The sequence below is a fragment of the Scyliorhinus canicula genome, chromosome 7, assembly GCF_902713615.1.
Source record: "Scyliorhinus canicula chromosome 7, sScyCan1.1, whole genome shotgun sequence".
In the NCBI taxonomy this organism is placed as follows: Eukaryota; Metazoa; Chordata; class Chondrichthyes; order Carcharhiniformes; family Scyliorhinidae; genus Scyliorhinus; species Scyliorhinus canicula.
Window position 1 is genome coordinate 92,644,053 of NC_052152.1, and position 25,340 is coordinate 92,669,392.

The window sequence follows — 25,340 nt, forward strand, 5'->3', positions numbered from 1 at the left end:
TGATGCCGGCATGAAAGCGGCTCGAACCACTCCGGCCTCAACAGTCCTCGATTGTCAGGTATTCACCCCTTCCCAGGGGGCTGGGTCAGCGCCGCAGTGGTCTCCACTGCTCCAGCCGATGCGGCACGGCTGGCGTGAGTCCGCGCTTGTGCACTATGGCTGGCGTGAGTCCGCTCATGCACGCTGTTGCTAGCGCGGGTTCGCGCGTAGGTTCCCATCTCCACCCGGCCCCCTGGCAATATGGTGGAGCCCTACAGGGGCTCGGCGCGGAGGAACATAGGCCCCCTCGGAAATAGCCCGCCTGCCGATCAGTAGGCCCCGATCGCGGGCCAGGCCACTGTGGATGCCCCCCCCCCCCCCCCGGGATCGGATCCCCCCCCCCCCCCCCCCCCGCCCCCCCCCCCCCCACCCCCCCCCCCCCCGCCCCCCCCCCCCGGCCAGGACGGCCCTTGCAGACAGAACTTCCGGGTCCCGCCATGTGGGACTATACGTGTCCCACGCCGGCAGGACTCAACCGAACGAGTGCCCACTGAGGTCCGGAGAATCGCCGGGGGTGGGCGCTTTCAATAGCCCCCGACCGGCGTGGTGGCGATCCCATGGGCGCCCGGGAATCGGCGCCAGAGAATTAGCGAGCTGGCGTCGGGGCATCCTGGCACGATTCTCTGCCCCCCCCTGGGGTTCTCCGATCCGGCATATTAGGCCTGCACCCAATATGGACGAATCCTGATTTATATTTATACGTAAGTATTTCTTTATCTTCATTTTTAACTTCTCTTTGCATGTGTATTTGATTTCTTTTCTAAGGTAACTGCCAAAGCAAAGAGTGAAGTAAATTAACCTTTTCCTTTTTTCAATAAAAGGTCTTTGCTGCTGGTTTTAAAAAAAATTGAATTTCTTACTCCATGGGTAAAAAAAATACACCCACACGTACAAATACACTGTTGACAGGCAACTGGGGGAAACATCTTTTTTTTTTTTTAAATTTAGATTACCCAATTATTTTTTCCAATTAAGGGGCAATTTAGCATGGCCAATCCACCAACTCTGCACATTTTTGGGTTGTGGGGGCGAAACCCACGCAGACACGGGGAGAATGTGCAAACTCTACACGGACAGTGACCCAGAGCCGGGATCGAACCTGGGACCTCAGCGCCGTGAGGCGGTTGTGCTAACCACTAGGCCACCGTGCTGCCAGGGAAACATCTTTTAATGCATCCGTAACGCCTGACAATTATAGATTTTTCAAGCCATAAGTATTGAGGGCTATGTCAGGTATTTGGAGTTAGGTAGCAGATCAACCTCATTGACTGGTGGAACAGGCTTGAGGGCTCGCCTCCTTCTGTTCCTCTGGTCATGGGCCTTTGGAGGTGTGTGTGTGCGTACGCGTGGGTGGAACAGAAATATCTCAAACTTTTCTTGGGGGAGGCACAGGGTGACGGATGGTTTCTACGAATACATAAAAAGATTAATTATGTAACGGAAGAGTTTTGTTTGTACTTAATGGTTCCTTGACAAAAAAACATTTCCTGTTAGCTCAAGTATTGGTGCGAATCGTGGAAAAGCAAGTACAAGTTGTTATTGTTACACTGTATCACACAGGGAGTTTCAGCTGCTGACACAAGTTACAGTGTTTTCCAGAAAGTTACTTTCTATCTTTCGTTTTAGTTGTCGTTTTAAAAAGATTGAATAAATTTGTAATTTTTGCTGGCAGAGGCAGACTTGGCTGCTATTGCAAATGGGGCGTCTGACCCTGTTGATAAATAGGTGCTTGTGAGGAAGGAAAAGGAGGAAGAGAAATGAGGAAAAGAGAGAATTGAAAGGGAGAAGGGGGAACTAAGACAGAAAGGAAGAAGAGAGATGACAAAATTAAAGGAATTCAAAAGTGTATGAGAGAGAGGAAATAAATTGGCACCCCATACGCCTTAAACATTCACCCCCTTCACCACCAGCACACCATATCCAGCAATGATTTTTGATCTTGCCCTGCCGTGTGTTATTAAACATGAAGGCAACCGACCGTTGGTCAGTGAGGAGAGTGAATCTCCTGCCAGCCAGATAATGCCTCCAATGCTGTGCAGCTTCTACGATGGCTCGGGCCTCCTTTTCGACAGAGGAGTGTCAAATTTGGGTGGCGGCTAGAGCGACGTCTGATGCATTGCTCTCGACTTGGAAAGGCAGCGTCTCGTCGGCCGCGTGCATCGCGGCCTTGGCGATGTCGGCCTTGATATGGTTGAAGGCCTGGTGAGCCTCGACCGTCAGGGGAAAAACGGTGGATTGAATGAATGGGCGGGCTTTGTCCGCATAGTTTGGGACCCACTGGGCGTAATACGAAAAGAACCCCAGGCATCGTTTGAGGGTCTCAGGGCAATGGGGAGGACGAGTTCCTTGAGGGGGCGCATGCGATCGGGGTCAGGCGCCAGAACTCCGTTCTGGACCACATAGCCGAGGATGGCTAAGCGGTTCGTGCTGAACACGCACTTCTCCTTGTCGTACGTGAGGTTGAGGAGAGTGGCGGTGTGGAGAAATTTGGAAAGGTTGACGTCATGGTCCTACTGGTCGTGGCCGCAGATGGTGACATTGTCCAGGTATGGGAAAGTGGCCCGCAGTCCGTACCGGTCAACCATTCGGTCCATCTCCCATTGGAAGAACGAGACCCCGTTGGTAACGCCGAAGGGAACCCGAAGAAAGTGGTAAAGGCGGCCGTCTGCGTCGAACGCAGTGTAGGGGCAGTCCGTCTACGGATGGGGAGCTGGTGGCAGGCAGATTTCAGGTCCACTGTCGAGAAGACCAGGTACTGTTCAATCTGATTGACCATATTAGATATGCGTAGGAGGGGGTATGCATCGAGCTGCGTGTACCGATTGATGGTCTGACCATAGTCAACGACCATCCTGTTTTTCTCCCCAGTTTTGACCACTACCACCTGGGCTCTCCAGGGGCTGTTGCTGGCCTCGATGATACCTTCCCGAAGCAGCCGCTGGACTTCAGATCTGATGATGGTCCTGTCCTGGGTGCTGTACCGTCTGCTCCTGGTGGCGACGGGTTTGCAATCCGGGGTTAGGTTTGCAAAAAGGGAAGGCTGGTCGACCTTAAGGGTCGCGAGGCCGCAAACAGTAAGGGGTGGTAGGGGCCCGCCAAATTTCAGGGTTAGGCTCTGGAGGTTGCAGTGGAAGTCTAGGCCGAGTAGCAAGGCAGCAAAGAGGTTGGGGAGGACGTAGAGGCGGAGGCCGCTGAACTCCACGCCCTGGACGGTGAGGTTGGCGATGCAGTACCCCCGGACCGCCACGGAGTGGGATCCGGAGGCCAGGGAGATTCCCTGGTTAGCGGCGTGTACGCGAGGGAGCAGTGCCTTACCATATTGGGGTGAATGAAGCTCTCAGTGCTCCCGGAGTCCAACAGGCAAGGGATCTCGTGCCCGTTGACCTTCACCTTTATTGAAGCGGTTGCGAGGTTGTGTGGTCAAGACTGGTCAATCGTGACCGAGGCGAGATGCAGCTTGTCATCGGCGGTTGCAGGCGATGAGCGGCCTGATGAAGTGCCCGACGGGCAGGGGTCCTGAGGCGGGTAAGATGGCAGTGCCCACCAGCCGCACGTGTCCTGGGAGAGACAAGATGGTGGCGCCCTGGGGCTGCACGTGTCCTGGGGCAGGCAAGATGGCGACGCCAATTGGCCCTGGGAGAGACAAGATGACAGCTCCCACGAACCGCACGTGTTGTGAGCAGAGCAAGATGGCGGCGCCCACTGGCCGCGCATGGGGGATGCCGGGACAATAGCGGAGATTGAGCAAGCCTAGCGCACTGCAGCGAAATGTCACTTCTTGCCACAGGCCTTGCAGAGGATGCTCCACGCCGGGCAGCGCTGTCAGGGGTGTTTTGACTTCCCACCAAAGTAGCATTTGGGTCCCCCGAGGTTGGTTGGCTGTTGCATGGCACAGGCGTGGGGTTGGCTGAGGGCTGTTGCTGATGGGGTCCACGATGGGGTGGCCATCTGCGGGGTCCACGATGCACAGGGAGGGTGGGCCGCGCGGTCGGTGGCATAGGTCTGAATGTGTGATGCGACCGTAAGTGAGAGCGCTAGTTTTTTGGTCGCCGCGAGGTTGAGCGTTGCCCCTTCCAAGAGGCGCTGGCGGATGTAGTCAGACCCTATGCCCGTAATGAATGCGTCTCGCATCAGCAGATTTGAGTATTCCATGGCCGAAATGGCCTGGCAGTCACAATCTCTAACTAGAGCGAGCAGGGCGCGCCAGAAATCTTCCACCGACTCACCGGGAGAGGAGACGGCGGGCATAGATTTTGGTAGTCTGCTGAGCAAAGTTTTCCTTCAGTAGCGCCATGGCCTCTGCGTAGGTCGGCGCGTCCTGGACGAGTGGAAAGACGTTGGAGCTCAGTCGCGTGCACAGGATCTGGAGCTTCTGTGCTTCTGGGATTGCGTCTGGCGCAGATCCGATGTACGCTTCAAAACAGGCTTGCCAATGTTCGAAGTCCTTTTTGGCGTTGTCTGCTTGAGGATGCAGCTGCAGGTGATCCGGCTTGATGCGGAGGTCCATCTCTGAAAAATCTCAGTGTAATAAATTGATGCACTATCAATTACGAGAGGACGAGAGTAGAATGTAATCGAGGCTTTATTACACTGAGATGTGTGGCCTCCTACTAACAAAATGGCTGCTGTATGGGGAGCACACATATTTATACTCCGTCTCCTGGGTGGAGCTTACCCCCGTACAGGGGCATTACAGTAAAACACATATATATATATACAGTATATACATCAGTGGTGACTACCACAACTACGCGGGATACAGCAGTTCAAGAAGGTGGCTCACCACCACCTTCTCAAGGACCAATCAAAGCTGGACAATAAATGCTGGCCTCGCTAGTGACGTTTACATCCCACAAATGAAAAAAAAAAGGAACAGAAGGAATTGTGAAAAAAGTAGAGTAGGAATTAGAAAAATTAAATTACATCAAAATATGAGAATAAAATGGCATAAAAATAAAAAGGCCTTTCTAAATAATATATTCAGAATGAACTACATCAACTTGATTTTTTTAAATCCCTCTCTTTATGATATTGAAAAGATGTGTGAAATTTATTGGGTGCAAAATTTATGTGCCCAATCTTTGAACACATATTTTGTCTACCATCTCATGTGAATGATTTTGACACGGCTCGGTGGCACAGTGGTTAACACCAGAGACCCCGATTCCGACCTCGGGTGACTGTCTGTGTGGAGTTTACACCTTCTTCCCGTGCCTGTGTGAGTTTCCTCCGGTGCTCCGGTTTCCTCCCACAGTCCAGATATGTGCAGGTTAGGTGGAATGACCATGATAAATTGCCCCTAGATGGGTTTATGGAGATAGAGTGAGGGATTCGGCCTAGGTAGAGTGCGCTTTCAGAGGGTTGGTGCAGATTCAATCGGCAGAATAGCCTCCTTCTGCGCTGTCGGGATTCTATGATTCTATGAAGCTAGTTCACCTTGCTCCAGCACTATTCTCAACTTTACAATGCTACTGGCAAGTTTTCAAGCACAAAGCACAAGCAATTGGCTCTCCCTTAAAGGTTACAGAAGCTGTACACAAAATATTACTCAAATGGAATTCCTCGATGGGAAGGAGGAGAAATGCCATGGTCCTGGAGGTAGGCCGGAAGACCCCCAAGGACCAAAAAATGATTGGGAGCAGTTGGCCAGGAATGTCAACTCCGGGACTCTGCAGTTGAGGACCTGGTAGAAGAGATCACAGGAAGAAGGGGAAATATATGGGGAAAGAGAGGAACTAAGAAAGGGGGTAAAGCTGAGAGAAATGAGGTGATGCCGAGAGGGACTGACACATATTGGAGAGCGGAACAGATAGATATGCTGCACATCTTGACTATGTGTAATCATGTGGACTGGGGCACCACGGTGGCCCAGTGGTTAGCATTGCTGCCTCATGGAGCCGAGGTCCCAGGTTCGATCCCGGCTCTGGGTCACTGTCCGTGTGGAGTTTGCACATTCTCCCCGTGTTTGCGTGGGTTTCGCCCCCACAACCCAAAAATGTGCAGGCTAGATGGATTGGCCATGCTAAATTCCCTCTTAATTGGAAAAAATGAATTAGGTACTCTAAATTATTAATTTTTTTAATTATGTGGAATGGGCAATAGGAAATCAACAGATGCTTTTCCATCTCTCCTGCTTTTTCCATAGAATTCATGGAATTTGAAACTGGGAGAGGTATAAAACAAAAAGTAGGCAGATTTCTGCTGTCCCCACTAAACCCCTTAATGGATGTTCTATCAGTGTGAATGAGGCAATGTGAATGGACCTGGTCTGAATATTGTCGCTAAATGTGTGATACATTAAAAAAAACAAGTCATTGTAACAGAATTTTACATTCCAGCCCCAGGCAATAATTTACCATTTCCCAGTTCCTTCCTCCACCCCCTTCCCCCGTAATGTAACAAGGATCCCACCCAGGAAGGCTGGGAACCTCAGTTAAATACATTAGCACATATTTAGCAAGCTATCCTGCCGGCACTTCAAAGCTCTTTGAATAATCATTACACTGACGGGATTTACAACAGCTCTATCAGATGTGAGTTTGCAGGTCGCTATTACCCACCAGAGAGTCCAATAGAGAGTGGGCGCCAGCGAGGGTGTGGGGGATGCAGCTAAATCATTAAGTCATTCTCAGGGAAGGAGGGGAAGAGGGGCGTTGAGTCAAGGCGGAGGGAGGGGTGGGGCTGAGAGTTTGCTGCTCGCAGGCCTTAGCGGGCCTTCATTATTGTGGACCTTTGGGTGTCCAACGGGTCTGCTGCGTGGTGTGGACTTTGTGCTTCTCAGGTCCACCTTGCTGGTTTATAAGGGATGGTTCCTCAGAGGGACAGCACAGGAGGCGACTGTGAGGTGGACTTTGAGATTGGACTTGGAGCAAGTGCTGGGGAGGGGTTTAAAAGGAGCGCAACCCTGATTGCTGAGATCAAGTAATTACAGACAAGCGGATCAGAGGCAGGCCGACACTAGCACGGTGTGAAACCCGGTTAAAAAAAATATTGGGTTGGTTACTCCGGTTCGGCATCCGCGTTTTCCTGGGCGGTGCACCCATCCCGGCAGTGAGATTCTCCATTCCACCACCTGCCAATGGGATTTCCCATTGAGGCCATCCCATGCCACTGGGAAACCTGCAGGTATCGGTGCAGTGCCGGCATAATGGAGAATCCCGCCGTTGGAGAATCCAGTCCATTTTTTTTCAAAGTGGGTGAAGATGCGGAGATTTTCCTCACCGACGCTGCCAGCGGGATTCTCCCTGGTTTTCTCATTGAGCCAACACTTTGAAAAAATGTCAGAAAATTCCGCCCATTGCGTGCAGTCGCCCACCCAATTATAGTAATGAGAATGAAGCAATGCAGGAATGCAATTTATTTAAATTTCATTGTGAAGTTTTCTTTTACATGGGACTTAACAGGAAAATAGTAAGTTAGCTCGCAGCTGTAAATCGAATGCAAATCTGTCAACTCTTTCTTTTGCCCGTTTCCAATAAAATGTTCCAAACATAAATGGATGAATTATTTTGCCGTGTTTCCCAGCTGTCCCATTCTAGCAGTGATGTTCTCTGTTGTTCTCTCTCTGGCTCAATGGCTGCACTTTGACTTAATATTGATATTTCATCATTGCAAGTAAAGGCTGAAATTTCAAATGGTGTCCCCTTGGAAAATGCAGGTTTTATTTTGTTAATGTCAGTTCTCAGTAACTTGTCAGGTCTCTTGCAGATTCCTGGTCTGGATCAACCAGCTGTGGTCACACGCAGCACTCCTGTTTCTATATCTTTTACATTTCTTTAACTTGCCTGGAAACTCCTACTTGTATTTAATCTCATTTGAGAGACAATATGCCAATTTGTGTTTGTTATAAAAGTCAGCCAACATAATTTGCAACATAATTTCTGCTTGACGCATCGAGCTCTTGGAAGCCCAACGCGCAACTGAATGTATCAAATCTGATTTCCACCGAGACATTGGAAAGGATTTGGCTCATGAGCAATAATATTTCTTGTGTTGAGAAGTCTGTTGGTTTCATTAAATTCATATAGAACTAGATCTGAGTGAGTGACATGTAGGCTAGTTCTCTCTTGCACTCAATTATAAGGATGAACATTTTGAGTTCTGCTCATTGCACTTTATTCCATAGATAGTTTTTCTCTTCATTGCATACGCTATTCACCAGTCAGCACAGACTTCAAGGTTTCTGATCATGGAGTCAACAGATTGGGATTCCAACTGCATTGGCATGGAACATTTCAACACTCAATAAATTGGGCTTCAGATGTCAACATCAGATGATCAGATCCTGTGGATTGAGACAGAAGGCACTACACCAGGGTTTTTGAAGTGCAGGTTGCGACCTGTGGGTGGGTCACGGACGGGTGTCGGGAAGGTCGAAGATTGGTGGCCTGCTGCCACCATTTAACTGAGAAGGAAATTAGTCTGTGTGCAGTCTTCCAGCCATAACGCCAGCAGTGAGCAGGCCACACACCCTGCACATGCGCGCCTTATATGTGCATGCTTTTGGCGGCAAATCATAGAGGAGAGCTTCTTCCATTTTCTAGCTGCTGGCAGGCAAGGCAAGAGGACTGTGAAGATGAATTTTTTCTTACAATTAAGAGATGGCCAGAGACACAAATAGGCAGTATACCGACTGGCCAGGATCGCAATCTGAATCTGCTGGAAAGAGCTCCTCCAGAGAGGCCAGTGCAGGACAGAGCAGTGCTAATATTAATTCTGTAAAGAGCTCCAGGGCCTCTGGTTAGCCTGCAAAGAAAAAACTTGGGAACAAAGCAGTATCAAGATAATTTCTTGCGGTATGATTTTGTCATTTATGCCAATGCAAATAAGATTGCAAAGCCCATGAATGTTATACGCAGGGAAGCACTGGCAATTGAAAGGAGAAATTTCAGATTTTGAAAAGTGGTGGCTGAAAATTTCCATTTGAGACCCAGAGTCAGTTATTAACTCCAATTGAAAAGACTATGCTGCTGTACCTGACCTGTGACAACACATTAAAACACACCAAAAATCCATGAGGCTGTCAGCATTCTGGAGTAGCATCTCACAGGAGCATCCGGTGCTGAGTAAAACAAGCATTTTGTTGCTATTGTCCTTCACAATGACCTACATGTGCAAGGTTGGATTTTCCATTCTGATAAGGATGAAGATGGCACAAAGGAACTGGCTGAACTCTGCACCTGAGATGCACATTGCCCTCTCCTCCTTTGAACCTGATTCATGTCATATCGTGTGAACCAAGCAGGCTCCCCTTATGCATTAAAGGTAAGTGAATATAGTGTGTGCCACAAAGGCCGACCGACATGGATCGCGAAGGTCAGCTGGTGTGGGTCCCGAAGTTCGGCTGGTATCTGTCCCGAAGGTCGGGTGGCATGTGTTCCAAAGGCCAGCTGCTTGGTAAAGGTGGGTCCCGGGAACACTGCACACACCACTGAGCTGCCAATGATAAATGAATGAACTGAACATAAGAACATAAGAACATAAGAACAAGGAACAGGAGTAGGCCATCTGACCCCTCGAGCCTGCTCCGCCATTCAATGAGATCATGGCTGATCTTTTGTGGACTCAGTTCCACTTTCCGGCCCAAACACCATAACCCTTAATCCCTTTATTCTTCAAAAAACTATCTATCTCTATCTTAAAAACATTTAATGAAGGAGCGTCAACTGCTTCACTGGGCAAGGAATTCCATAGATTCACAACCCTTTGGGTGAAGAAGTTCTTCCTAAACTCAGTCCTAAATCTACTTCCCCTTATTTTGAGGCTATCCCCCCTAGTTCTGCTTTCACCCACCAGTGGAAACAACCTGCCCGCATCTATCCTAGCTATTCCCTGTTATATGTTTCTATAAGATGCCCCCTCATCCTTCTAAATTCCAACGAGTACAGTCCCAGTCTACTCAACCTCTCCTCATAATCCAACCCCTTCAGCTCTGGGATTAACCTAGTGAAACTCCTCTGCACACCCTTCAGCACCAGTATGTCCTTTCTCAGGTAAGGAGACCAAACTGAACACAATACTCCAGGTGTGGCCTCACTAACACTATATACAATTGCAGCATAACCTCCCTAGTCTTAAACTCCATCCCTCTAGCAATGAAGATCTGTGTGTACACTGAACGTGGAGGTAACTTGACTACAGCGCTTCCGTTCCTTTCCTACTCTATAGCCCGGGCTGCTAAATGGCATTGAAACTGTTAAAACTAACACTGTTTCTATCAGTAGAAAATTGTACCTGAGAGTTTCTGCACAGATCTAAAGCAGAATATTATAGAATTGTATGTTAGAGAAGTGAGTTAAACCACAGGCCACTTCTTGATTTTTAATGTTTTTTGTCAAAAACTTACTTAACCTTTTTATTTTGTTTAGATGCATGAATTCTCCTGGAGGGTTTAAAATGTAATCTCCATCTCATGCCATACTTGAACAGATCATTCCAAACTTTTCATGCATTCAACTGTTGAGCTATCTCCTTCAGGCCCACATTCTGCAACGACACTAAACAGGGATATGCCAAAAGTTTGTTTACCAACAGTTTCCTTAAAGGTTCTTTGTACTCAACAGGATTTTTGATGCACTTTAAGAGCTGTGATCTTCTTGCACTGCTTTCTCCTTTTTATATTCCTCATGGAGAGGCACTCCCTGCAATATGGAATGGGTGAGACTGAGGGGGAATCGTACTGAAACTTACAGGATATTGCAAGGCTTGGATAGAGTGGACGTGGAAAGGATGTTCCCACTTGTAGGAATAACTAGAACTCTAGGACACAACCTCCTTTAAAACAGAGATAAGGAGAATTTCTTCAGCCAGTGGTGTCTTTAAGACAGAGATAGATAGGTTCTTGATTAATAAGGGGATCAGAGATTATGGGGAGAAGGCAGGAGATTGGGGACGAGAAACATATCAGCCTTGATTCAATGGCGGAGCAGGCTCAATGGGCCGAATGGCCTAATTCTGCTCCTATGGCCTTGTGAAGGATGGGGAGGGAAGAGTGGGCTAGTACAAAACAAATGCTAGTTAAATGGCAACTCGCTTTCTTGCCCGCCTGATTTTCACACCAGCCAATAATAATTTGACACTGGCAGAATCAAAACTCCTTGAATTTAAGAGATGGCACTTCCTTTAGTAATTCCTTTAGTAATGGCCAAGTGGTCGACTCAGATTTTGTAAGCCTATGAATTTGGGCTGCCTCTATAGCCACACCACTATTCCCAACCAGAATGTGCATTTCAATTGCTCAATGCGATTTCACTGCACTTACCACTCTTTGGTGCGGTCAATATTTACAAACATCGGGCTTCACTATTTAGGCCACTGAAGTATGAAGGGATATGAATGGATCAAAGTTCCAGATGGTTAGTACAAGCTGTCAATCGCCACTACTCGACAGCTATGAATGGCTTGCAGCTAATGGATCTGTGGGTACCAGATGCAGGTCACAGCTACTCGCCTTCGAAGAATGGACATGTAGAGCTGAAATACTTTCCACTGCCCCTGTCTGGACTGCTCTCTAGCTTCCATACAGGTTTTCCTCTTCTGCAGTGTTGGGGGAGTGGTTTGTGTGGGGGGGTGGAGGTCTGTGTATGGGGGTCCTTCAGGCATGGTGTCCCTGTGCGGGTACCTCTATTACAGGGATCCTTGTGAGGGAGTTCCCCTATTACTGGGGTTTCGGCAGGGAGGGGTTGGTGAGTTCTATATTACAGGATGCCCAAGGGGGGGGGCGGATCCTCAATTACAGGGCTCCCTGGGAGGGTCTCCCTCTTCCAGGTGTCCCTGGGGGGGGGGGGCTGTTGCATCGCCCCTGCAACTGGGGGTAGGGGAGGCACCCATGCAATCCATTGGTGGTGGAAGGGGCTGCTGTGCAGGGAGTGGGGGGGGGGGGGTGGGCAGGGCCTATTTATGGTGCGGGGGGCCGGCGGGCCCTATCTGCCCGGGGGGCGGGGGGGGGGGGGGGGGGGGGTGGGTGCATGGGAACTCGCTTTCAGGCTGCCTGTTCAAGGTTGCAGCCCAATAACGGGAATTCCTTGTATTCCATGCCATGCATAAATTTCCAGGACATGGAACACGGAATTGCATCCTGCTTTACGACCCTAAGAGGATCAGAAAACTGGTGTAATTCAGCTTCAGCGGGAGAACATCGGGCTGGATTCTCCGATTCTATGGCTATGTCCGGAGGATGCGTCCAGTCTTCTGACCAAAAAGTGGATCCCGCCCCCGCACCAATGCTCCACCTGGTGAGGGGCTAACATCTGCACAGCGCAAAGTCCCCAGCTTTACCTGCCAATACAGACACAGAATGGCCGGGTCTAGAACATAGAACATAGGGTCTAAGGCCGCGGATGTTCATGGCGGCGACCTGCAGCGGCCGCGCGTGCACCCTGCTGCCAAAAGCTGCCTGCCTGTAACCCCCATCACCACCGCCGAACCACCCCCCACCAGTCTCCCCAGCCCCCGCTGAAGCCCCCCGTGCCAGCGGAATGGCTTCCCCTCCCCCCACCACGACTGTGGCGGTGCTGGGCACAGTCGGTCCATCGGGGGCGGAACGGCAGGTGAGGGCCTCAGGTCGTGTCCTCGAGTATGCTGTTCTTGAAGGGGCAGAGCATCGGAAATCGGTGCCACCACCGATTTTGGTGTAAAAATGGATTTACCGGCCAATCACGATTCCGGTGTCGGTGATTGTAGAATCCTGCCCATCGTCTTTCATTCAATTCATTTTACGGAATGTGGGTGTTGTTGGTTAGGCCAGCATTTATTGCCCATCCCTGGTTGCCTTTCAGGAGATGTTGCCTTCTTGTTGTCCTTGAGGTGTAGATACACCCACAGTGCTGTTAGAGAGTTCCAAGATGTTGTCCCTGTGACAGTGAAGGAATGGCGATATATTTCCAAGTCAGGCTGGTGAATGACTTGCAGGGGAACCTCCAGGCGGTGGGGTTCCTAGGGATCTGCTGCTCTTGTACATCAAATGGAGAATGTTGCCCAACGTTCTTCGGACATGGGTTCAACCCCCACAATGGCAGCTGGGTAAATTTAAAAATGAGGAACCAATTAAAAACAAGGATTCAATTAACAAAATCTGCTTTTGAAAGCCAGTCTCAGTAATTGTGGCCATGAAACCATCATAAATTGTTGTAAAAATCCAAATGGTTCAATAATATGTTCTTTAGAGAAGGAAATCTGCCATTATTACATGATCTGGCCAGCATGTGACTTCAGAATGTGGTTGATTCTAAACCGCCCTCTGAAATGGCTGAGCATGCCACTTAGCTCAAGGGCAATTCAGCATGAGAACAAAACACTGACACTCACATTCTGCGGGGGTGATTTTGAATCCGCAATTACCGTCAGAGAGAAGCGCAATGCAGACGGAAAATCCGGAGAGAATCAGAGGCGGGAATCGCCAGGGGTCGCTCGAATCCCGTGACGCCGCTCTGACGCCGAGCCACCGATTCTCCGCGCCCCCCCGGTGATTCTCCGCGCTCGACGGGCCAAATGCCCGCCGAGTCCTGCCAGCGTCGTTCGTGTGTGGTCCAAACCCGGCGGGACGGCGGCATTCTGGCTGCGGGGGCCATCCTGGTGGGATGGGGGGGGAGGGGGGGGGGGGAGGGAGGCCTCCACGGTGAAGAGGCCCATGATCGGGGGCGAATGATCGGCGGTCGGGCTAATTCGGGGGGGGCGGGCCTATGTTCATCCGCACTGGACCCCTGTAGGGCTCTGCCATGTTTCCAGGGGGCCGGCGTGGAGACAGCAACCGACACGCATGCGCCGACCGGTGCGCATGCGCAGATCTGCACTGCCTGTGCTGGCATCTGCCGTCGGCAGGGGTGCGCTGCACCGGAAAACGGGTGCGGCGGGATGGAGAATCCCGCCCCATGTTTCCTGATTTTCCTGGCCTCTCGCCGGTGACGTCATGTGTTTCATGCCACAAACAGTGGGAACCTCATTTATATGGATTATGAAACATTTTTTTATGAACAGGCCTCCCTGCCACTTGATCTCCCCTCGCTAAATATTCTTACAAAAATTTTTTAAAAGCAAGATTCAGTCAAGGGGATCCCTCTGGGATTGCAACGTTTAGGGCTAGGGTTAGCCCAAGGGTGGAGAGGGACAAGCCTCCCAGACACTGCCAACTTGTGCCAAGTTGACAGTGACACCCTGGCTGTGCCAACTTGGCAATGCACACCCTTGCTATGGGCAGTGCCAATGGTGGGCCTTCGTGGGAGCCCCATTGAGTGTGTATGTGTGTGTGGGGGGGGGGAGCTCGGGCAGTGAGGAGGGAACTTGCAGGCACAGGGGGAGCTGGCACTGAAGGGGGGAAAGGGGGGGACCTCCAGCAATACTTCTGCAGGAGTGCTGTATGGGGGGAACTCCCAATGATCATCCAACAGGGGTGCCACAGGGTTTGTTCCTCGCCCCCCCAACTATTTACAATATATATCAATGACTTGAATGCAGGGATAGATTCGCACATGCCACGAAAATAGGTGGGCTAGTAAGTTGCAATGAGGAAATAAGAAATTTAAAAATGGATATGGATTGATTAGATGAGTGGATCAAAATTTGGCAAATGGAATTTAATGTGGATAAGTGTGAGGTTATCCATTTTGGTCAGAGGAATAAAACAAAACTTATCTAAGTGGAGAGAAACTTCAAAATGCTTTGATGCAGAGGGATCTGAATGTTCTCGTGCACAAATCACAGAAAGTTAGTATGCAGATGCAGTCGGTAATAAGGAAGACAAATTTGGCATTCATTGCCAATGGAATAGGGTATAGAAGTAGGGAAGTGTTGTTGCAACTATATAGGGCATTTTTGAGACCGTTTCTGGAGTACTGAGCACAGTACTTGATCCCCTTACCTGAGGAAGAATGTAAATGCATTAGAGCAAGTTCAGAGAAGGTTCACTATATTGATTCAAGGGATGAAGGGCTTCTCCTATGAAGAGAAATTGGGCAGTTTAGGCCAATACTCGCTGGAGTTTAGAAGAACGAGAGGAGATCTAATTGAAGAATCTAAGATGCTGAAGAGGATTGAAAATGTAGACATGGAGTAGGTGTTCCCCCTCATTGGACATTCTAGGATGAGAGGCCAGGGGCTGGATTCTCCGTTGCCTGACGTCGATGGCGCAAGCAGCGATCTGGTGGAGAAAGGACACCGACGCCCAAATTGGGGCTGGGGCCTGTTTGACGCTTTTCAGCCATGCTCCACCCCCTTGGAAATGGCGTCATCGCGTCACGCGCCGTGGCAACGGCGTTGGCACATCAGCGGCAGGCCCTCCCGCGATGCAACACCCCTGAAGGCCGAGTTCCCGACCACGCGGGAAACGTGTGGGCTCAGTAGGTGGGAACCCGGCATGGCGTCTGTGGACTGTGCCCACCGCTGGCCGGGGGGGGGGGGGGGGGGGGGGGGGAGGGAGACATCTGCGAGGGCTGGGGGAACTGGTGGCAGGTGGCCAGGGAGTGGCGGGTTGGGTCCACGCACAGCCAGCACCATGTTGTATTGCGCGACCGCTGCAACTCATCGCCGTGCACATGCGCGGCCAGGGACCCAGCCACTCTCTAGCCGTTTTCGGTGCTGGGGGTTTCACCCGGTACCACTGCTAGCCCTTAGCCGCTGAAACGGAGAATCCAGCCCCATAGCTTTGGACCAAGGGGTGGCAGATTTAAAACAGAAATGAGGAGGAATGATTTCACTCAAAGGGTCGTGAATCTATGAAATTCTCTACCCCAGTGCCGTGGATGCCAGAATACTAAATATATTTAACGAGGAGATAGATAGGTTTTTAATCAATGGTGGGATGAAGGGTTATGGGGAGTGAACAGGAAGGTTGAGATGAGGCAGAGATGAGATCAGCCATGATGGTATTGAAAGGTGGAGTAGGCTTGAGGGGCTGAATGGCCTACTCATGCTCCATGTTCTTATGTTCCGATCTCACCTCGTACCATTCCAGCAAGATCATTGCTTAATGATCAGGGAGTCTTTGCTGATTACTTTTGTATCTTCCTAGCCAGGGTGCTGAAACCATTTGTAGGCATCTTTTATCCTCAGTTAATATCAAATAACTCAGTACAACTGGGATAATCGAAGGTGGAAGCTGAAATTATGCTCGAAATGGCACAGTTCCAAAGCAAGATCAACAGATTGCGGTTCTGTGAAATACTAGCTAGTAGGTAGAACAGTGCAAGTTTGCTCACAAGGTCCTCTCATTGGAGCCAAGCTCTCCGCTTTACTGGCTAGTTTATACATTTGTACGTAGAACTCAAGAGGAAACAATGGAAAGTATGGTGAAAGCTGAAAGTCAGCCTTTAAAAATAAACTGAATTTTGAAACTGTCCAATTACCACCAAAAGGAAGTGTACAAATAGAGAACCAAAACCAAAGTAAGAAGCTTGAAGTTTATAAATGAGGAAGCAAAGCCTCTTTCAACTATCAACGCGATTAAACTGGAATACCAGTGTAGTGCAGGTTTGAAAGTGGGCCTATGCTAGGTTTGATTGTTAATTGCATGTAAAGTAGAAAGTCCCTTGACAGTCTCTTCATCAACCAGCCTACAATCAGATCCATTTTGGGCAAATTCCTTTACCCTAAACAAACACAATATCAGATATATATATATTTAAATATTTTTATTAAGACGTTTATATAAACAGCAAAATCACAAAAAATGCAAACTGGAAAAACATAATGAATAATTAATGACCACCAAACCCACCGCCTTTCCCTTCCTCCCATTCTGCCTTTCCCATTGAAACCCCTTATCCCCCCTGCCAGCCAGCCCCCCCCCGCTGACACCTCCATCCATTAAAGAAGTCGATGATCGGCTCCCATCTCCGGGCAAACCCATCAACCGACCCTCAAGACGAATTTCATCTTTTCCAACCTCAGGAACTCCACCAGGTCACTCACCCGCACCCCCGATTTCGGTGGCTCCGAATCCCTCTACCCAAACAAAATCTGTCTCCGGGCTACCAGGGAGGCAAAGGCCTCTCTCGCCCCCTGGACTCCTGGGCCTTCCGACACTCCAAATATCGGTACCTCTGGACTCAGGACCACCTTCACCCTCAGCACCATGGACATTACGCCCACGAACCCCTGCCAGAACCCATTCAGTTTCGGACATCCCCAAAACATGTGGAAATTGTTTTCAGGCCTACCCGCACACTGCCCACACATATCCTCTACTCCCTCAAAGAACTTACTCATCCTGGCCACGGTCATATGCATCCTGTGAATTATTTTGAACTGAATAAGGCCTTGCACACAAAGAGGACGCATTCGCCCTCCTCCCACAACCTGGCCTCCACCTACCCCCAGCTCCTCCTCCCATTTCCGTTTGACTTCTCCTATCGGAACTCCCTCCCAGTCCATTAATTCCTTATAAATCTCGGACACCTTCCCCTCCTCTACTCCCTCCCTTGACAGTCCCTTATCCTGCAACCCCGAGGGCCGCAACCCGGGAAAGGACACCACCTGCCTCCTCACAAAGTTCTGGACCTGTAAGTATCTAAAACCATTCCCGCTGGGCAACTCATATTTCTCCTCCAGGTCCTCTAAACTCGCAAAACTACCCCCGACAAACCAGCCCCCCCCCCACTCCCCAGTGTAAACCTGTGGTTGTCACAGATTGGTCCCCAAACCGAGGCACCTTCCAGCCTCTGATGCTGCTGCCACTGCCCCTAAACCCTCAAGGCCGAACAGACTACTGGACTTGTAGAGTAACTGGCCAGTGTGAACAGCACAGGTGCCATCAACAATGCCCCTAAACTTGTTCCCCTACAAGAAACCGCCTCCACCTGCCAACCCTTCCCCACTATCCACTTCTTAACCATGGCTATATTAGCTGCTGCCCAGTAATAATTCATTATATTTGGCAACGTCAGCAGCACCCCCCCCCCCCCCCCCCCCCCGCCCCCTGCTCCAACAGCGCCTTCTTGACCCGCAGGGTTTCCCCGCCCACACAAACCCCAAAATCAACACATTGACCTTTTTAAAAAATGACTTTGGGGTGAAGATCGGCAGATTCTGAAACAAAAATAGGACTCTTGGCAGCACCGTCATCTTCACTGTCTGCACCCACCCCGCCAGCGACAGCGGCAACACATCCCACGTCTTAAAATTCCCCTTCATCTGCTCCACCACCCGAGCGGGCCTCAGCTTATGCAACTGCGCCCAGCCCTGTGCCAGCTGGATGCCCAACTACCTGAAACCCGCCCCCACCACCTTGAAACAACAGCTCTCCCAACCTCCTCTCCTGCCCCCAGTCTCAATCGGAAACAGCTCAATCTTTCCCATGTTCAGCTTCTATCCGTAAAACCGGCCAAAATCCTCCAAGGTGCTCACGATTCCACCAATGCCCCCCCAGTTAGCCCAAGATATACAGCAACAGTTCGTCCGCATGCAGTGAAACGCTGTACTCGATCCCCAGCCCCCCCACGCACAATCCCTCGCCTACCCCTCGATGCTCTAAGCACCATTGTTAATGGCTCTATCGCCAGGGCAAAAAGCAACGGGGAGAGCGAGGACCCCGCCTTGTCTCACGGTGCAACCCAAAATACTCCGAGCTCACTGTTTCCTCCACATGCTTGCTACCGGCGCCGTATACATCAGCCAAACCCAGTACGTCTCAACATCTCCCACAAATACTCCCACTCCAGCCAATTGAAAGTCTTCTCTGCATCCATTGCCACTGCCACCTCCACTTCCTGCCCCTCCAGGGGCACCATAATCACATTAAGCAACCTCGTAACATTCACTGACAACTGCCTCCCCTTTACAAATCCCGTCTGTTTTTCGCCGATCACCCCTGGTACATAGTCCTCAATACACATAGTCCCCAATAACTTTGTATCCACATTTAATAACGATATCAGAAGGTTGGATCCACGCTGTTCCGGATCTTTATCTTTCCTCAGTATCAGGGAAATAGATGCCTGCGATGGTGTGTGTGTGGCCGGGGGGGGGGGGGGGGGGGGGGGTGGGGAGGTGGTCACCATCAGAGGCACCAGGTCCCCACTGAACCATTTATAAAGCTCCAATGGGAACCCATCCAGGCCTGGGGCCTTCCCTGCCTGCATCGCCTCCATACTCTCTATCACATCCACCAACCCCTCCACCAGGTCTTCCTCCACCTTGGGAAACTTCAGCCCATCCAAAAAATGCTGCATCCTCTCCCCCCTGGCTTGGGGTCTCTGACTCATGTAGCCTCCCATAAAACTCCTTGAGTACCCCATTCACCCCTACCAGGTCCAGTACCACCCTCCCCACCCTGCCCTTCCCATCCCGCCCCATCCTTCAGTCTTCCAATCTCCATCGCCACCTCCTGCTTGCGAAGTTAGCCTCCTACTCGCCTTCTCTCTGTACTCACACACTGCCCCTTTGGCTCTCCACAACTGCCCTATCACCTTCCCATGTGCACCAACCCAAACTCCATCTGGAGCTTCTGCCTCTCCTCCAGCAACCCTGCCTCCTGGACCTCCAAGTAACTCCTGACCACCCGCAAAATCTCATCCACCAGTCTGGCCATCCCTACTCATTCCTCCTTTCCTGTGCGCCCGGATCAAAATGAACTCCCCCTAACCACTAACCACTACCATTGCGTGGCGGCCGAAACCGCCACTGTATCATTAAGTTCCACATACTCTTGGATGGCCGCCCTCACCCACCTCGTGAATACCAGCCCATTCAGCCCCCTCAGATTCCACGTAACCAGTCTGGTCGGGGGGGGGGGCACCCTGCCCCACCACTCTGCTGATCAATCATATTCTTTTTTAGGCTAGCCCCGGCCCGTGTCATGCAACCCTCCAGGCCAACCCTTGGATGGCCATCACTCCCTTTCTTGATGCGCCACAACAGCCACACCTTTGTCAGCAGCCGCTGCTCCCTCCCCACCCCCTTCCCCAAACTGAGCAACAACCCCATCCCCCTCCCCTGCACCGACCACCCGACCACCCTCCACCGCACCCCCATTAACTAGCCCACCCAGCTAGCCTGGCAGCCCCTCCCAAGGCCTCTGAGCCTCCTGCCTCCGCTGATTCCCCTCCTCCCCTCTCACACACCTCCATGTAACAAACAAAGAAACAGAATAAAGGAGCACTCATCCTTGACGCTGCCAAAGCATCTCGCCATCAAGCCCAACAAAATGTCTCAAATGAGAAAAGTTCTCCAACAACCATCAAAAGAGAATCAACCACCTCCTCACACCTCCTCCAAAGTTCAGTGTCCTCCTTCTCCTGCCAGTCCATTGTTTCTCCAAAGTTCCAACACCTCCTCTGGCATTACAAAATAATGTTCTTGTTGTGGAAGGTCACCCAGAGGCAGGCCGGGTACAACATCCCAAACTTCACCCCCTTCTTAAAGAGGGCATCTTTAACCCAGTTAAGCCCAGTCCACCTCCTCACCAGATCTGCGCTCAGGTCCTGGTAAACCTGCAGTTCATCCCCTTCCCACGTGCACCTCCTCATCTGCCTCGCCCATCTCAAAAATCAGGTCATCCATCTTCTCCTTCATCTGCTTTTGGGTCTCCCGCATCGCACCCATCTCAGTCACCAATGAGGCGAGCTGTTCCTCGTGCTCTGCCATTGTCTCCTCCACTAGCTGAATCGCCTGGCCCTGGGACTCCAGCCTCTGCTCCATGTGGTCAATTCCGCAATTTCAGCGACTCTACTGCCCTGGCGAGGTCCTCCTGGGCTTCCCTCCTCTGCCGGCCAAACGTCTCATTCAGGAGGTCCACCAGTTGCTCCGTCGACCACTGGGCAGGCAGGATAGACCCTTTATCCTCCGCCGTCTTGACCTGTGGGTGCACAAAGATTTTCCTGCTCCAACTGCTCCCTTTTCGACCCACTTCTGCTCTGTGGATCCATCCACCAGTCACACCAGTGGAGTCTCACTTTCTCCAATCAATCGGGCACCATTTGTCATCTTTTTTCATCGAAACTTCCACCCTACGAGTGGGGAAAAGGTCCGAAAGATCTGCCTTGAGCTGGAGCTGCCAATTGTGCAACCACTCACTCCATGGCCGCCACCGGAAGTCCGAGATATATTTTACTTTTTGTGTAGAATTTAAACATTCCTCTTCCCACTCAAGTGTTAATGTAAACCTCCCACAAAAGAGACATATTACATCCATGCTGACAAGATCAAACGTTACTGCTTGATCCTAGCCAATAGGCTGAGAAATGACAGGCAAAGTAAACAGTTGTGCCCTGCAGATTCTCCATCACTTTGCCAGAGGCCTAATTGTGCAGGGAGGGAAAGGGTGTAGTTAAGCCTTTTCATTTCTACAGCTCAAATCTGTGCTCTTAAACTAGTAGCTTCCCATCCGTTATCGAGCAAGGTCTTGATCAAGGTCTCTGTGCCACTTCTTTTGTTACATTTTTGTATTCTGAGCATGTGGAGATTAATGTTGCATATTTCTTTCTGTTTAAGTATATTTATTGAGATTTTGCATTTTAAAGAATTACACAACAAAGTTACAAAATAATACATCCCCATAAGTAGTAGGGCAGCACGGTGGCACAGTGGTTAGCATTCCTGCCTGAGAGCACCAGTTCATTTCCGGCCTTGGATGACTGTGTGGAGTTTGCACTTTCTCCCAGTGTCTGCATGGGTTTCCTCCGGGTGCTCCGGTTTCATCGCACAGTCCAAAGAAGTGCAGGTTAGGTGGTTTGGCCATGCTAAATTGCCCTTAGTGTCCAGGGATGTGCAGGTTAAGTGGGGTTACGGGGATAGGATGGGAGAGTGGGCCTAGGCAGGGTGCCCTTTCAGAGGGTCGGTGCAGACTCGATGGGTCGAACGGCCTCCTTCTGCATTGTAATAGTTCTACGGAATTCTAAGAAGGAAAAACGACTGAATATATATCGGCACAGAGTGGAACAGGAGAAGGACATCACAATTTGCTCGATACGATTAATAGACGGGATTGCTGCCACCAGAGAATGCGGGATAGACGGGGCAAAGTCATGAAACCATGATAAAGAGTGTACCCTCTCCCACAATCAGCACAAAAATCATGATGAGCCTCCCATGATTGGGTGCGCAGCAACATAAATCCCCCTGGTTACCAGCAGCACCAAAGACAACAGTGACCCATCGCAGCCTCCAATCCTCTCTTCGGATACTAAACCCATCTGCACTTAGATGGAAGCCAAAAGCGGATTCATCCTATAAAGACAAATGAAAATACATGAAAAGCCCACTCCTAAGGGGAGTTAAGTATGTGCCGTCTGACACACCTAAACCCCAATCCTGTCCTGAGGCAGGACCAACAACATTCCAGACAACTGTGAAGAGAGACCCGCAGCAACACATTCAAATTACAATCATAGGGTCTCCCAGCCAACCAGGGAATGAGGGGCAAATGCCCTTCTTGCACTCTGAACCCTCCCATGAAGAGAGAGAGAGAGACCCAAGTGGAGAGATAGAAAGAAAAAAAATAATTCAACCCGAAGGAAGAGTCAGAAAACCCCAGTCCTCCCAGGATGATAAATCTGGCCAGGCCGTTGCTGTATAAAGACATGAGGCAGGATTCTCCGTCGGCCCATGCCGAAATTGGGAAAGGCGATTGGGTCTTGACGCCAAAATCGTGGCCGGTACCATGTTCACACCAAATCGCAATTCTCCGGTGACTTGACAGTGGCGTCAATGCGTTCCGCATGTACAGTAAACGCCGTTCGCATACTATTAGCGGGTCTGACCCGATATTCTCCGGGGCCTCTGTCATCCTCCGCCTCTGTCAGGGGGACTTTCCGACTGTGAAGTTCACTTGTGCTTTTAAAAATCGGGAAACTGGCGCTGTGGCTGATGAGGAAGGGAGAGGAGGCAGGAGATGCAGAGGCGCGCGCCGTGTGGGCTGCCGGTCCTGACACTGGCTGTGCTGGCTGGGGAGTGGGGGGAGGGGATTCCAGTGTCAGGGGCACGACCAGAGGATGGGCCGTGGGGCCAGGATGACTCCATATGGGACCGGGGTGTGCAGGCACATACCGCCATTGCCGCGGCCTGCAAGGCTTGCTGCGCATCCCACTGACCACCCACCACCCACCGTGGCCTGTGGGAGCCACCAGCCCCACATTGAACCCTCCACCTCACAACCCCCACACCCTTCTCTCCACCCCACCACCCCGACACTCCATTCTCTGCCATACCACCCCCCCCAACCGGCCGGTGGGGCATCACGTGGCCCACCCATGGGCAACACCCAGAGTAGCCCTACAGGGGGTGCTGAATGGGGCCGTGGAGTACACCGCTGACAAGGGCAGCTCCAGTTTAAGGTACCCCTGGCACAGGTACGTGTGCCAAGGCCAGAGGCCCCCCGGTTCCGGGCCAGGAGTGCGGGCAGCACGGTAGCATGGTGGTTAGCATAAATGCTTCACAGCTCCAGGGTCCCAGGTTCGATTCCCTGCTGGGTCACTGTCTGTGTGGAGCCTGCACGTCCTCCCCCCATGTGTGCGTGGGTTTCCTCCGGGTGCTCCGGTTTCCTCCCACAGTCCAAAGATGTGCGGGTTAGGTGGATTGGCCATGCTAAATTGCCCGTAGTGTCCTAAAAAAAGTAAGGTTAAGGGGGGGGGGTTGTTGGGTTACGGGTATAGGGTGGATGCGTGGGTTTGAGTAGGGTGATCATTGCTCGGCACAACATCGAGGGCCGAAGGGCCTGTTCTGTGCTGTACTGTTCTATGTTCTAAATGGGAGAGTGGGGGTGCGGAACCTGCGGGGGCAGGGTCTGCAGTACAAACCGGGACTCCCATGTAGCCCATAGTACCTGGTTGGGCACGGGGCGATGTACCATGCTAACATGTCGGCCTTTCACATCCCACAGACAATGAATATTGGAATTCAACCAGCAATAGTGGCCTTCCTGCTCGTCACCACGGCTCTAGAGGTTTCACTGTGGGTGTACAAACTGGAGCTGCGAGAGGAGGAGCACTCTGCAGGCCCCAGCCAGTGAGAATGGAAAGTCGGCCGGCCTACAGTACGAGGAGGAGGTGGGAAGGAGACACAGCATGAGGCCTCGTGTTTACTGGCAGCACCTGACATTCAAGAACCTGCCAGACCAGGCATGCCGTTGAAGACTCTGGTTGAACAGGGGAACAGTACAACATACCTGCCAGATCATGGCACACATGACACTTCCGGGGGAATGGGAGAGGATACCTGCTCCTGGTGACCGTCAAGGGGATGATGGCCCTGAACGATTACACCACGTGGTCCTTCCAGGGGCTGAGTGGGGTGCACAGCGTACAGGTGCATCTGCACCTGGTCGGCTCAATACATCAATTTCAATGTGATCCGAACCCACCAAGATGCCCGGGCTGCGGGGTTTGCCACCATCACCAAGATGCCCCGAGTCCAGGCGGTAATGAACAGGATGCATGTCCCCCTATGTGCTCCTGCAGATGACAGACCGGTCTTTACAAACCGAAAGGGGTTCCACTCGATGAACATTCAGCTGGTGTGTAACCATGAGATACACATCATGCACGTCTGCCCCAATAGTGGGCACGGCGCTTTCATCCTGGCACACTTCACACTTCTTTGAGGTGCATCCCTGGCTGGGGGATTGGCTCCTGGTGATAGAGGTTATCCACTGCGACCATGGCTGATGCCACCTATCCAGAGGCCACAGACCAAATGGAAACATGCTACAACAACGTCCATGCAGCGACCAGGGCCATGATCAAGCTCTGCCTTAAAAATATTTAAAGGTTCTGCTTCACTGCCTTTTGAGAAAGAGAGTTCCAGAGACTCACGGTGCTCAGAGAAAACAATTCTCCTCATCTTTGTCTTAAATGAGCAACTCCTTGGCCGGGATTCTCCCCTACCCGGCGGCACCTTTAGGGGCTAGGCCCGTGCCGAAGTGGCTCCCGCTCCGTCGACCGGCGCCAACGGCCTTTGGTGCCATGCCGACCGCGCAGCAGCCGCTGACGTCACCCCGGCACATGCACGGTGGAGGGGGTCTCTTCTGCATCCGCCATGATGGAGGCCGTGGCGGTGGCGGAAGAAAAAGAGTGCGCCCATGGCACAGGCCCACCCACCGATTGGTGGGCCCTGATCGCGGGCCAGGCCACCGTGGGGGTACCCCCCAGGTTCAGATCACCCCCAGGACCCCGGAGTCCACTCGCGCTACCTGCTCCCGCCGGCACCAGAGGTGGTTTAAACCACGTTAGCGGGAGAGGCTTGACAGCGGCGGGACTTCGGCCCATCGCGGGCCGGAGAATCGCCGCGGGGAGCCCGCCGACCGGCGGGGCGTGATTCCCGCCCCCACCGATTCCCGGGTGGCGGAGAATTCCGACCAGGGGCGGGATTTACGCCAG

General features: G+C 51.4%; 1 long non-coding RNA gene across 1 annotated transcript in view; it reads left to right on the plus strand.

Annotated features, from left to right (window-relative positions):
• The window catches only part of LOC119969195, a 118,427-nt gene that overhangs the window by 40,270 nt on the left and 52,817 nt on the right, over positions 1-25,340 (plus strand). The window lies entirely within an intron of this gene.